Here is a 12,595-nt window from a genome sequence, read left to right as displayed (position 1 = left end):
AATGTATAGAAAAAGAACAGAGTGCAAAATATATTAGACGAAGAAGGAAGAGGTGGAAATGATTATACAACGCGGTGGTCTGTCTCTCTCTCTCTCTCCCCCCCTTTCTCTTTCTATCTCTTTTCTCTTTTTCTCCCTCCCTTCCATTCTCTTTCTCTGTCTCTTTCCATTTCCCTTCTCCTCTGTTTCAATCTCTTCTCCTCGCCTCTCTTTTTCTTTCTCTCTCTCTCTCCATCGTCTGACCTCCTCACACCCACAACAATCTTCTCTCCTTGTCCTACACCATTTGCAGTGTTCAAAGAGACTATACATTATTAACAAGACAGAGTGAGAAAGGAAAGAGAGAGGGGGGGAGGGAGTGAAAGGAGGGAGAGATAGAGGGTGGCAGAGAACGTGAAAAAGAAGGAAAGGGATGAAAGAGGAGAGAGAGAGAGAGAGAGAGAGAGATAAGGAGATGAAAGAGAACGAAAGGGATGCAAAAAGAGAAAGAGAGAGAGAGAGAGCATGAAGAAAGTACCTAAATATAGAGAACAGAGGCTCAAAGAGAGATAGCATCATCATAGATCCAGGTCCACTAGACATTTGCTTGGAAAAATTTCAGATTTTCTATGACTAGGTTACAGTAGGTATAATGAGTATTTTTCTCTCACAGTAGGTATAATAAGTACTTTTCTTCTTCATCCTCTAGATTTTCCCTGTGTTGCCTACTTTGTTTTTCTAATTCCCAGCAACGTAAGTTTAGACCCAGGTACTAGAACATCACAACTCTTGCTCGATTTATACCCGGACAATTTCTCACCCAACAACAGTATGATATAACTTTTTATTCTATAATGGGCCTATAGGAACAAACTTTGAACATGAACGCTATTGCTATTATTTTTGTAGGTATACCTACTTGTCTTTTGCGTTTAACCTAACCCTATAATAACATTGGTCACTGCTCAAATTCTGAAAGATCTTACTAACAGCAAAGTAAAAGAGAGGAAGAATATTCTATTGATTAGTGCGGGAACAATCTCCAGGAGATGTTTCGGAGTAATTTGTGTGGTGGAAACTGAAGGATAAATACACAAAAACAACACAGATGAGGGGCTGTAGGGTTAAAAAAAGGTGACGAAAAACGTACGCCTTACACCTTGAAAATTGCGTTGAACATGAGGATCATTCTTACCTTAGGGTACATATTTATAATTACTTAAAGCCAATAAATTAGAAACCCATAGGACGCCCAGCAATAAAAAAGGAGCCAAATTTCTCTATACTAAAAGAAAATGTTGAAGTTAGATTTCCATGTCCAATTTTTATCTTCGAAAAAATCAACCGTAGTTCAATAGGTGAGGCAAATTTGAGAGGCTTCATATGACCATAGTGCCCGTACCCTATTGTACGAGTATCAAAAAATTTCCAATTTTGTTGAGATACATACTTGAGTAATAGGATACCTACCTACCGTTTCTTCAGTATACCAGTGGACAAGGTATTTCAAGTTCCCTTTTCGCCTGTATCGTTTAAATGACATTTTCTCTAGTTTACTATTTTCGATAGCATCAAAAGTTCGAGCGCATTTTGCTTTAACTGCAAGACCCCAGATAGTTGGGTTGGAGCTGGAAAATAGCTTGTTTAACTAGTCACATGCTTTAGATTACTCTACTATCTAGAAGAAAATGCTAACAGCGACATTAAAATTCAGTAGGGACTTTTCAGTCCTATTCGGGCAGGCTAAACAAGGTATATTTCATATTTCTCTTCTATTCTCTTATTCAAACATTGATTGCTCTATCTCCAACCCCAACACCTAGAAAGCTGAAATTCGGTAAGAATATTCCTAATAATAATAGGTATTGAATTTTGCCCATTTTCTAGTGTCGAATCAGAGAGAATTTTTCCGAAATCTAAACCGATCTCGAGTTATGATCAATTTTTCGTAGCAAAGCAACCTGCTCTAATGTTGATAGTTGATAAACAGGGTGTAAATCAGGACTAAGCTGATCGTATTAAGAACTTTTGTGGACTCTGTAGAGGACTTTCATCTCTTCGATATGATCCTGTATCAACATAATATATATTAATTTTTTTTTTATCGCTTCAGTATACCTCTAACAGCGACATTAAAATTCAGTAGGGACTTTTCAGTCCTATTCGGGCAGGCTAAACAAGGTATATTTCATATTTCTCTTCTATTCTTCTACTTGTGTTTGTCGATATCTTATTCAAACATTGATTGCTCTATCTCCAACCCCAACACCTAGAAAGCTGAAATTTGGTAAGAATATTCCTAACAATAATAGGTATTGAATTTTTGCCCATTTTCTAGTGCCGAATCAGAGAGAATTTTGCCGAAATCTAAACCGATCTCGAGTTATGATCAATTTTTCGTAGCAAAGCAACCTGCTCTAATGTTGATAGTTGATGAACAGGGTGTCAATCAGGACTAAGCTGATCGTATTAAGAACTTTTGAGGACTCTGTAGAGGACTTTCATCTCTTCGATATGATCCTGTATCAACATAATGTATATTAATTTTTTTTTATCGCTTCAGTATACCTATTTAAAAGAAGCGCGCTCTCTCTCTCTCTCTCTCTCTCTCTATCGCGCGCTCACTTTAGCTTCTTTTTCTACAGAAACCTGTTTTCTCTCTTCATCAAGCTCAAAATCCATACCTATTATTGTATTGTACGTAATGATGTTGGGTACTTTTTATTTACTTTTTTCAAATCATTATAAACAGACCAATAGATATGTACTATGGTATTATAAACCATTTGAACTTTGGTTTCATGCAGCTTTGCTGATAAATCGACAGCACGTTATAGATGGCCCGGCATAACGGTGGCGTTATGGTCAAGGCGATAGCTCACTAATCTGTTTATAAACCTAGTTAGCTTAGAATCTTAGCAGGTAGCGCGCCTACCTTATATGCGCTAGGTCACAGGTTCCGTTCCCACCCGGGGCGGATTTTATCCTAAACATATAAGGTTCGTTCTCGGAACAGCTGGCTTTCTTCTTTCCTGTCTTCGTTCTCTCTTCACTTTCGGGATGGAGAAGGATAAGGAATGAGGAGGAGGAGAATGGGAGAAGGATAAGAAATGAAGAGAAGAAGAAGCAGGATGTGGAAGAAGCATCCAAACAGCGGATAGTAAAAGAAAAAAGACCAGACAGAAAGTCTGAAGGCCATCATCATTGTCTGACGAAATTGATGCCATACACAAAACAGGGTGTCCCACAAGGACTGGAGAAGTTCAAAGGATGTGGTGCCATGTCCGTTTCCTTTCGACTTCGTAACCTCTTCCATATCCACACTAGTGACTAGTCAGTACTATCTGGTGCACCAATATGCACCATGGTAGGAATATGGGATAGGTGGTTCTTTTGAAACCATTTGCCAAAACCATATATGTCAGCCCAAAGCAACCGCCCTAGGGTTGATTGAGAGGCTGACGAAAAATGACAATAGGTCAATAGGACTTAATTTGTGGCCAAATTACAGGCTCGTTTTCTCCAAAAGAGTATACTGCTCTTCCAGTAGGTATACCAATCAAGCATATGAACAGTAGGTACACCAAATTCTAATCTATTCTACTGGTTCCTTGAGGAAGTGAAGAGGTTCATACTTTTTAGTTTCCTCTGTCATATCTCTTTCACGAAAAAGCTGTGACAAGTACCTACACGCCGAAAAGGAGCTACTAACTTTTTATGTCAGAAGGTTTTAAACCCAAGGCCTCTAGGTTAAGAGTCCTACGATCTTCTACCACTGAGGAATTCGGACTCATAGGTATTGGGCTATTTAAGCTGTGATGTTAAAGTATTTCTCGTATTTTCTTGTAGATAAAACAATGCCACTGATGGAAGAAATTAAAGAAATTTTCTATTGTATTTTTACTCATTTTTTTCCCGGAGGGTCACAGCGCTTGCAAAAATATGACTCAAAAGTGGGCGCATTTTTCACAGCCTTCTTGGATTAATGCAGTGGTTAGATCGTTGGGTTCTTAGCTTATTTTATTAGTACAGACTTTTTTTTAAGATAAGTGAGTGTTTCACCGCCATTCCTCTTTCAATGAAACTAGAATCAACAGACGATACTATTCACCAACTAAAGGAAAGGTTTTCAAGTGAAAATCTAGACCGCATTTCGTTCGTTCAGTCCCCAGCATAATTATTAGTATTTAACATTCTTTCTTTTTTTCCGAGGTGATATTATTACACGTAACAATGGAAGGGGTGGGTAGCTGGGGGTGGGTGACCCTTTTGAGGTGGGTGGTTTTTTTTCGGATTGAGGAGGGTAGGGGAGAGAAATGGGAAACATTAAGGAAGGGGGGATAAAAGAGAGGAAGGAAGGGGAAAGGGACAGCGAGGGATAGAGAGGGAGAGAATAGAGTAGCGAGAGAGGGGAGAGAATGGGGTAGCGAGAGAGGGGAGGGTAGGAAGTGTGCTACATTGGCAGGTACTTCGCAGGCCACATATACAAGGGAGCAGGCCCATATCCAGGATTTTCTTGAGGGGATGGGGGTGGATGCTCCATTTTTGGAGTCCAGTCCATAATAAAAGAGCAAAAGGGGACTTATCTTGAAAGTTTCGCGGGCCGCTAGTTGGTCCTTCTCTCTCTCCTTCTCTCTTTTCCTTTTCCCTCTCTCTTTCTCTCTATACGTATTTCTTTCTTAATTAATATAGTAGTTAGGTACATAGGGGTGGAGTCCCATATTATTTTCATCCCTAGGGAGTAAAAATACATGTGGTAGGTATATATTACTGTATGTAGGTATATACATGACGTAGGTATATATTACTGTATGTAGGTATATACATGACGTAGGTATATATTACTGTATGTAGGTATATACATGTGGTAGGTATATATTACTGTATGTAGGTATATACATGACGTAGGTATATATTACTGTGTGTAGGTATATACATGACGTAGGTATATATTACTGTATGTAGGTATATACATGACGTAGGTATAGGTATATTACTGTATGTAGGTATACATATATTATGTATTATTGTAGGTACATAGGAAGGGTAGGTATGTAGGTAGGTATATAGGGATGTATGTATTATTGTAGGTACATAGGAAGGGTAGGTATGTAGGTAGGTATATAGGGATGTATGTATTATTGTAGGTACATAGGAAGGGTAGGTATGTAGGTAGGTATATAGGGATGTATGTATTATTGTAGGTACATAGGAAGGGTAGGTATGTAGGTAGGTATATAGGGATGTATGTATTATTGTAGGTACATAGGAAGGGTAGGTATGTAGGTAGGTATATAGGGATGTATGTATTATTGTAGGTACATAGGAAGGGTAGGTATGTAGGTAGGTATATAGGGATGTATGTATTATTGTAGGTACATAGGAAGGGTAGGTATGTAGGTAGGTATATAGGGATGTATGTATTATTGTAGGTACATAGGAAGGGTAGGTATGTAGGTAGGTATATAGGGATGTATGTATTATTGTAGGTACATAGGAAGGGTAGGTATGTAGGTAGGTATATAGGGATGTATGTATTATTGTAGGTACATAGGAAGGGTAGGTATGTAGGTAGGTATATAGGGATGTATGTATTATTGTAGGTACATAGGAAGGGTAGGTATGTAGGTAGGTATATAGGGATGTATGTATTATTGTAGGTACATAGGAAGGGTAGGTATGTAGGTAGGTATATAGGGATGTATGTATTATTGTAGGTACATAGGAAGGGTAGGTATGTAGGTAGGTATATAGGGATGTATGTATTATTGTAGGTACATAGGAAGGGTAGGTATGTAGGTAGGTATATAGGGATGTATGTATTATTGTAGGTACATAGGAAGGGTAGGTATGTAGGTAGGTATATAGGGATGTATGTATTATTGTAGGTACATAGGAAGGGTAGGTATGTAGGTAGGTATATAGGGATGTATGTATTATTGTAGGTACATAGGAAGGGTAGGTATGTAGGTAGGTATATAGGGATGTATGTATTATTGTAGGTACATAGGAAGGGTAGGTATGTAGGTAGGTATATAGGGATGTATGTATTATTGTAGGTACATAGGAAGGGTAGGTATGTAGGTAGGTATATAGGGATGTATGTATTATTGTAGGTACATAGGAAGGGTAGGTATGTAGGTAGGTATATAGGGATGTATGTATTATTGTAGGTACATAGGAAGGGTAGGTATGTAGGTAGGTATATAGGGATGTATGTATTATTGTAGGTACATAGGAAGGGTAGGTATGTAGGTAGGTATATAGGGATGTATGTATTATTGTAGGTACATAGGAAGGGTAGGTATGTAGGTAGGTATATAGGGATGTATGTATTATTGTAGGTACATAGGAAGGGTAGGTATGTAGGTAGGTATATAGGGATGTATGTATTATTGTAGGTACATAGGAAGGGTAGGTATGTAGGTAGGTATATAGGGATGTATGTATTATTGTAGGTACATAGGAAGGGTAGGTATGTAGGTAGGTATATAGGGATGTATGTATTATTGTAGGTACATAGGAAGGGTAGGTATGTAGGTAGGTATATAGGGATGTATGTATTATTGTAGGTACATAGGAAGGGTAGGTATGTAGGTAGGTATATAGGGATGTATGTATTATTGTAGGTACATAGGAAGGGTAGGTATGTAGGTAGGTATATAGGGATGTATGTATTATTGTAGGTACATAGGAAGGGTAGGTATGTAGGTAGGTATATAGGGATGTATGTATTATTGTAGGTACATAGGAAGGGTAGGTATGTAGGTAGGTATATAGGGATGTATGTATTATTGTAGGTACATAGGAAGGGTAGGTATGTAGGTAGGTATATAGGGATGTATGTATTATTGTAGGTACATAGGAAGGGTAGGTATGTAGGTAGGTATATAGGGATGTATGTATTATTGTAGGTACATAGGAAGGGTAGGTATGTAGGTAGGTATATAGGGATGTATGTATTATTGTAGGTACATAGGAAGGGTAGGTATGTAGGTAGGTATATAGGGATGTATGTATTATTGTAGGTACATAGGAAGGGTAGGTATGTAGGTAGGTATATAGGGATGTATGTATTATTGTAGGTACATAGGAAGGGTAGGTATGTAGGTAGGTATATAGGGATGTATGTATTATTGTAGGTACATAGGAAGGGTAGGTATGTAGGTAGGTATATAGGGATGTATGTATTATTGTAGGTACATAGGAAGGGTAGGTCAAACCCCTTTAAAAAAAAAAAAAAAAAAAAAAGATTCAAATTGCCCAAATTTTCATATAAGAAAACCAATATACCTACCTACATACATATATTTTGATTGGTTGATTGATCGATTGATAACTTACCTCCTTTCCCCTCCTTTATAAATATATACCTAAATAATCATGTGCATCTTCTATCGGTGTGAATTCATTTGATAATGGCTTGGGATTCGAACCCCCGCTCTTCTGCTTACCAAGCTAGGTGAGGCTTAAATTGTATGAACGCCGTATAATTAACAAAGTATGCAATGTGTAATACAATAAAGATTCCTATGATTATTTTATTTGAACTAAGGAAGTGAGATCTACCTAATTGGACGATTTTCCGTTTAGCTTGCCTCTCAAGTTGTGTCCAAACATTAAAATGTCCAATTGCTATTAATTAGATTCATTAAAATGTCCAATTATTAAAATAAGGTAAGCCATTAAAATGTCCAAAGTTAGAATTTACGTCAAACTTTTGCTAAGTAGGTATGAGTTGGCAGGAATCAATTCATATGAGTTGGTAAAATTTTCAAAGTTCTGGGAATTAAATTTGAAGTCCTGAGAATCGTGTGAAATTTCAAAATAGGTAGGTACCCTATGACGTATAATCTTGCTATGACAAAATAAGCATGATCCTATGCAATACAATTCGAAACTACAGCGATAATCACCAAAATTTAGACTTCACTTCGTACGTTCACATAACTTGACACTTACCTACAATGTAGACACTTAAACACCCCGTATATAGACACCTACTATAGACACCCCGTATATAGGCACCTACTATAGACACCCCGTATATAGGCACCTACTATAGACACCCCGTATATAGGCACCTACTATAGACACCCCGTATATAGGCACCTACTATAGACACCCCGTATATAGGCACCTACTATAGACACCCCGTATATAGGCACCTACTATAGACACCCCGTATATAGGCACCTACTATAGACACCCCGTATATAGACACCTACTATAGACACACTGTATACTAGACCGCCATGGGGATATAAAATGAAATTCGCCCCAGACACACAACAGTACACAATAGTCATAAAATTTTCAAAATTACAAAATTACAGCGAAATTTCAAAATTACATGTTTTCTACCGCAGCTTTTTCAAAGTCATTTATAGGAGGTCTTTTTCTAAACACCCAACCAACCATTCATCCCCTTCTCCCTCCTCCAATTTGGGCCTTTTCCTGCCCTACACTAGATTTGCATAGCCTTTGACGACACTTCCTAAAATGAAGCACAGGACAATAGATCTACAGAGGTCGCAGTGTTAATTGCATACTCTCTTGGGAGAGGAGCAACCAGTCCCATAATAAATAAATAAATAAATAATATGAGTTGGTAAAATTTCCAAAGTTCTAGGAATTAAATTTGAAGTCCTGAGAATCGTGTGAAATTTCAAAATAGGTAGGTACCCTATGATGTATAATCTTGCTATGACAAAATAAGCATCATCCTATGCAATACAATTCGAAACTACAGCGATAATCACCAAAGTTTAGACTTCACTTCGTACGTTCACATAACTTGACACTTACAATGTAGACACTTAAACACTAACTTTCTGCAACATATAATTCACAATAATCATAATGCACATTGCTCATTGTACACACCTACCCAGGTGCATTTTATGTACAGAGTTGCTTTTTTATGTTCAATAGTGTAAGTACTTGGGTTGTAAGTACCTAGCATCTACAATAGGAGGAGGGGCAACCCTTGAGGAAGAATTTAAGTGTCAAACACTACTATGAACATTGGTTATTTGTCTTACTTTTACTTAGGTACCACTAGTACCACAGTATTTATGCAAGTATGTAGGTCCCTACTTGAAATGTGTTTGTTCTAAATTAAATTACACCAATTTCCCAAAATGATTTACAAAATACCAAGAGGTATTGACCAAGATGTGTTATCGTTGGACTGTAGACTTGGGTTTACTGCTATGTGGTCCAATCGTACATACCTTGTTTAATTCTTCTATCCTCCTGATTTGGTAGGGCTGGTTTGAGGATGTCTCAAAGTAGACATAGTCTGGAAAAAACACAAAATTAGTGAGATTAATATATCAAGTTTTACCTTTTATTTTGAGGCTACTTTAAGTAAATGGTTGAATTGTTCAACACACACTAAAACAATGAATTTCTAACTGAGATAGATTTAGGAACTCATAACCAATGAGGTACTTGGATACATTTGAGTGATTCAGGCTCAAGCACTTTTACCCATACGGCTTTATGGGTTCTGGGTTAGTTAAATTTGTATGTTGTGACTGCATATTTGCAAATATCTTTAGGTTAGCTATTTCATCTTGAGGCCTAACATTTTTGACAACAAACTTGAAGTACTTCTCAGGTTAGTCTACTTCCCAAGAGCAAAACTACAAATAGGTTACCTATAGTTACATTTTTGACAACAAACTTGAAGTACTTCTCAGGTTAGTCTACTTCCCAAGAGCAAAACTACAAATAGGTTACCTATAGTTATTTTTTTGTAATATTGGTACCTACTTATCTACCTAGGTACTAAATTCTCAATACATTTATTAAAGATTGTAAACAATATATCTTTTACTTAAGTGATCTACTTAATGTAATTAGTTACAACAATAGTGATGAAGATTTCAGAAAATAGAATGTTTTCAAAATCTACAATTCTAATCTAATAATTAGGAATCTACCTAGGTACTAAATTCTCAATACATTTATTAAAGATTGTAAACAATATATCTTTTACTTAAGTGATCTACTTAATGTAATTAGGTACAACAATAGTGATGAAGATTTCAGAAAATAGAATGTTTTCAAAACCTACAATTCTAATAATTAGGATTGTCAAGTGACCTCTACAAAAACAATTAGATGGAATTGAGGTAAGAACCTAACTTCCTTGATCCCAAGATTTACCATCTTGTACTGCGACACCTGTCGTTACTATTTGACCATGTGATCAGTCCTCTTATAGTTCACTGTAGTCTTTAGCTTTACCAACTAGAACAGCAGTCCCCAACCTTTCCATGCACGCGCAGAATACAAGATGACGCGAGTATAACCCTGTCAATTTCAAAATTTCTTCGAATCACCAACGTTGGTAGAAACTATTAGGTAGATTTACCTAGCTTGTTCAGTGGTAATCAAACATCTGAATAGGTACAACTTTAGGAATGATTTTGGTACGGTCATAAGAAATAATGAATTCAAGTTGAATTAGGATTGTCAAGTGACCTCTACAAAAACAATTAGATGGAATTGAGGTAAGAACCTAACTTCCTTGATCCCAAGATTTACCTAGCTTGTTCAGTGGTACCTAATCAAACATCTGAATAGGTACAACTTTAGGAATGATTTTGGTACGGTCATAAGAAATAATGAATTCAGGAGAATGAGCAAGTATTGATCAACATACTGGGACAAAAGTCATTCTAAATTCACCATTATCAGATAGGCAAAAGGATTAAAACGAAATTATGGGAAAAGTAAAAGGGAAGGTAAACAAACCAACAAATTTTGTTTTCTGTTGAAATAAAATTCATAGGTTCCATGACCATACCAGTGGATCTGGGTTGGATAAAATTCACTGTGAATTCATTTTATTGGACATGATTATTTTCCATTAATGTGTAAAGACATTCATTTTTAATTATTTAGACCCCTCTACCTATGTAATAACCGGCCCTATTTATTTTAAAAACTTCAATCACTTTTTTAACTTTTCTTGAAAAACCAAAACTTTGAAGATAGCTTACCCCCAACTCGGTACATGTTGGCCGTCATTTTTGATTGTTTCTTTGATTTCCACAGAAAGAATTTACATTTTCCTTGCTCATTAATTAATTAATTACCACTTGAATTTCGGAAAAACGAAAAATAAATTTGAAAAAATTCACAACTTTTTAATCCGACACCGCACTAAACACTCTATAGGCACCTACTATAGACACCCCGTATATAGGCACCTACTATAGACACCCCGTATATAGGCACCTACTATAGACACACTGTATACTAGACCGCCATGGGGATATAAAATGAAATTCGCCCCAGACACACAACAGTACACAATAGGTAGTCATAAAAATTTCAAAATTACAAAATTACAGCGAAATTTCAAAATTACATGTTTTCTACCGCAGCTTTTTTCAAAACCAGTCATTTATAGGAGGTCTTTTTTTTCCTAAAATGAAGCACAGGTTTCTTTTCCTCCTCCTTCTTCTTCTTCTCCTCATTCTCCTGCTTCTTCTTCTTCTTCTTCTTCTTCTTCTTCTTCTTCTTCTTCTTCTCCTTCTCCTTCTCCTTCTCCCTCTCCTCCTCTTTCTTCTCCTCCTTCTTCCTAAAAAAATAATCAAGACGAGAATGGGCAGTTATCTACTTCATTTTTATTTGGGAATGAAAATGAGAACTTCACCTAAACATCAACAAGTGAGGTACCATGATAAATTCCACCGAGATAAAAAGTACCTAATGGAGAACGGGCTCTAGTCTTGATTTTAAATCATTACATAAAAGTAAAATCAAAAAATCGAATCAAGAATAATAATAAACTGAATATTAAATAAAATAGGTAGGTACATAAATATATTGATTTTCCTTGACCAAGATCGAAAAATTCCCGGAGGGACGGGCCCCGCTTGTTTTTATTTAGAAATGAAAATGAGAACTTCACCTAAACATCAACAAGTTAGTAAGGTACCTACCGTGATGAATTCCGCCGAGATAAAAAGTACCTAATGTAAACTTTATTATTTCGCAGTAAAAGAGAAAAATAGAAATACAGTCAATCGTGGATAATTGAGAACTGTGTAATTTAAAATTATATTTGAAGTCTTTGAACAATGTCTTTTTATTATTATTATTCTTTTACTAATAAAATGAGAAAATTTTACCTCTTTAGTTAGTACCTACCTACCTACCTTTTCAGAAAAGAAAATTGAAGTTTAGATATTGTCTGACCAATAATACACGTTTGACTGTAATAATAACTAAAGTAGCCTCCAGCTTTTTGTACTTTTCAAAAGCTGCTTTGAGAACACAAGTAAAATGAATATAATACATGTAGGTTTAACTACTACTTTTTTTTCTTTAAAAGTAAAAAAAAAAAAAAAAAAATCTGGTGTGAACATCACACGACTTTCCTTATCCTATTGAATGATGCTTATTTGAGTGTTGTTCTATTGAAACTTTTACAATATCTCTAAACGTATAGTCAGTATCGCTGAAAACCGCCAAAAAACGGTCGAAAACGGCCAAAAAGCGGTCAAAATACCGCCAACCGCAGCACCTATCTTCACTAACCGTTTTAAGTTACATCCTTGCCACATTTGTTGACTACATACCAAATTTCAAGTCT

General features: G+C 36.3%; 1 long non-coding RNA gene across 1 annotated transcript; it reads right to left on the bottom strand.

Annotated features, from left to right (window-relative positions):
- Positions 1–9,227: 9,227 nt before the first annotated feature.
- LOC113468065 lies at positions 9,228–11,163 on the bottom strand. The gene is made up of 2 exons (XR_003391928.1): positions 10,995–11,163; positions 9,228–9,283 (listed from the first exon to the last, which is right to left on the bottom strand). It is a non-coding gene; the product is annotated as an uncharacterized LOC113468065 (long non-coding RNA).
- Between the last annotated feature and the right edge of the window lie 1,432 nt (positions 11,164–12,595).

This window comes from Diaphorina citri, unplaced genomic scaffold (assembly GCF_000475195.1).
Source record: "Diaphorina citri unplaced genomic scaffold, Diaci psyllid genome assembly version 1.1 scaffold636, whole genome shotgun sequence".
NCBI lineage: Eukaryota > Metazoa > Arthropoda > Insecta > Hemiptera > Psyllidae > Diaphorina > Diaphorina citri.
Note: the sequence above shows the minus strand (reverse complement) of the source record. Positions and strands in the feature narration are given on the sequence as shown.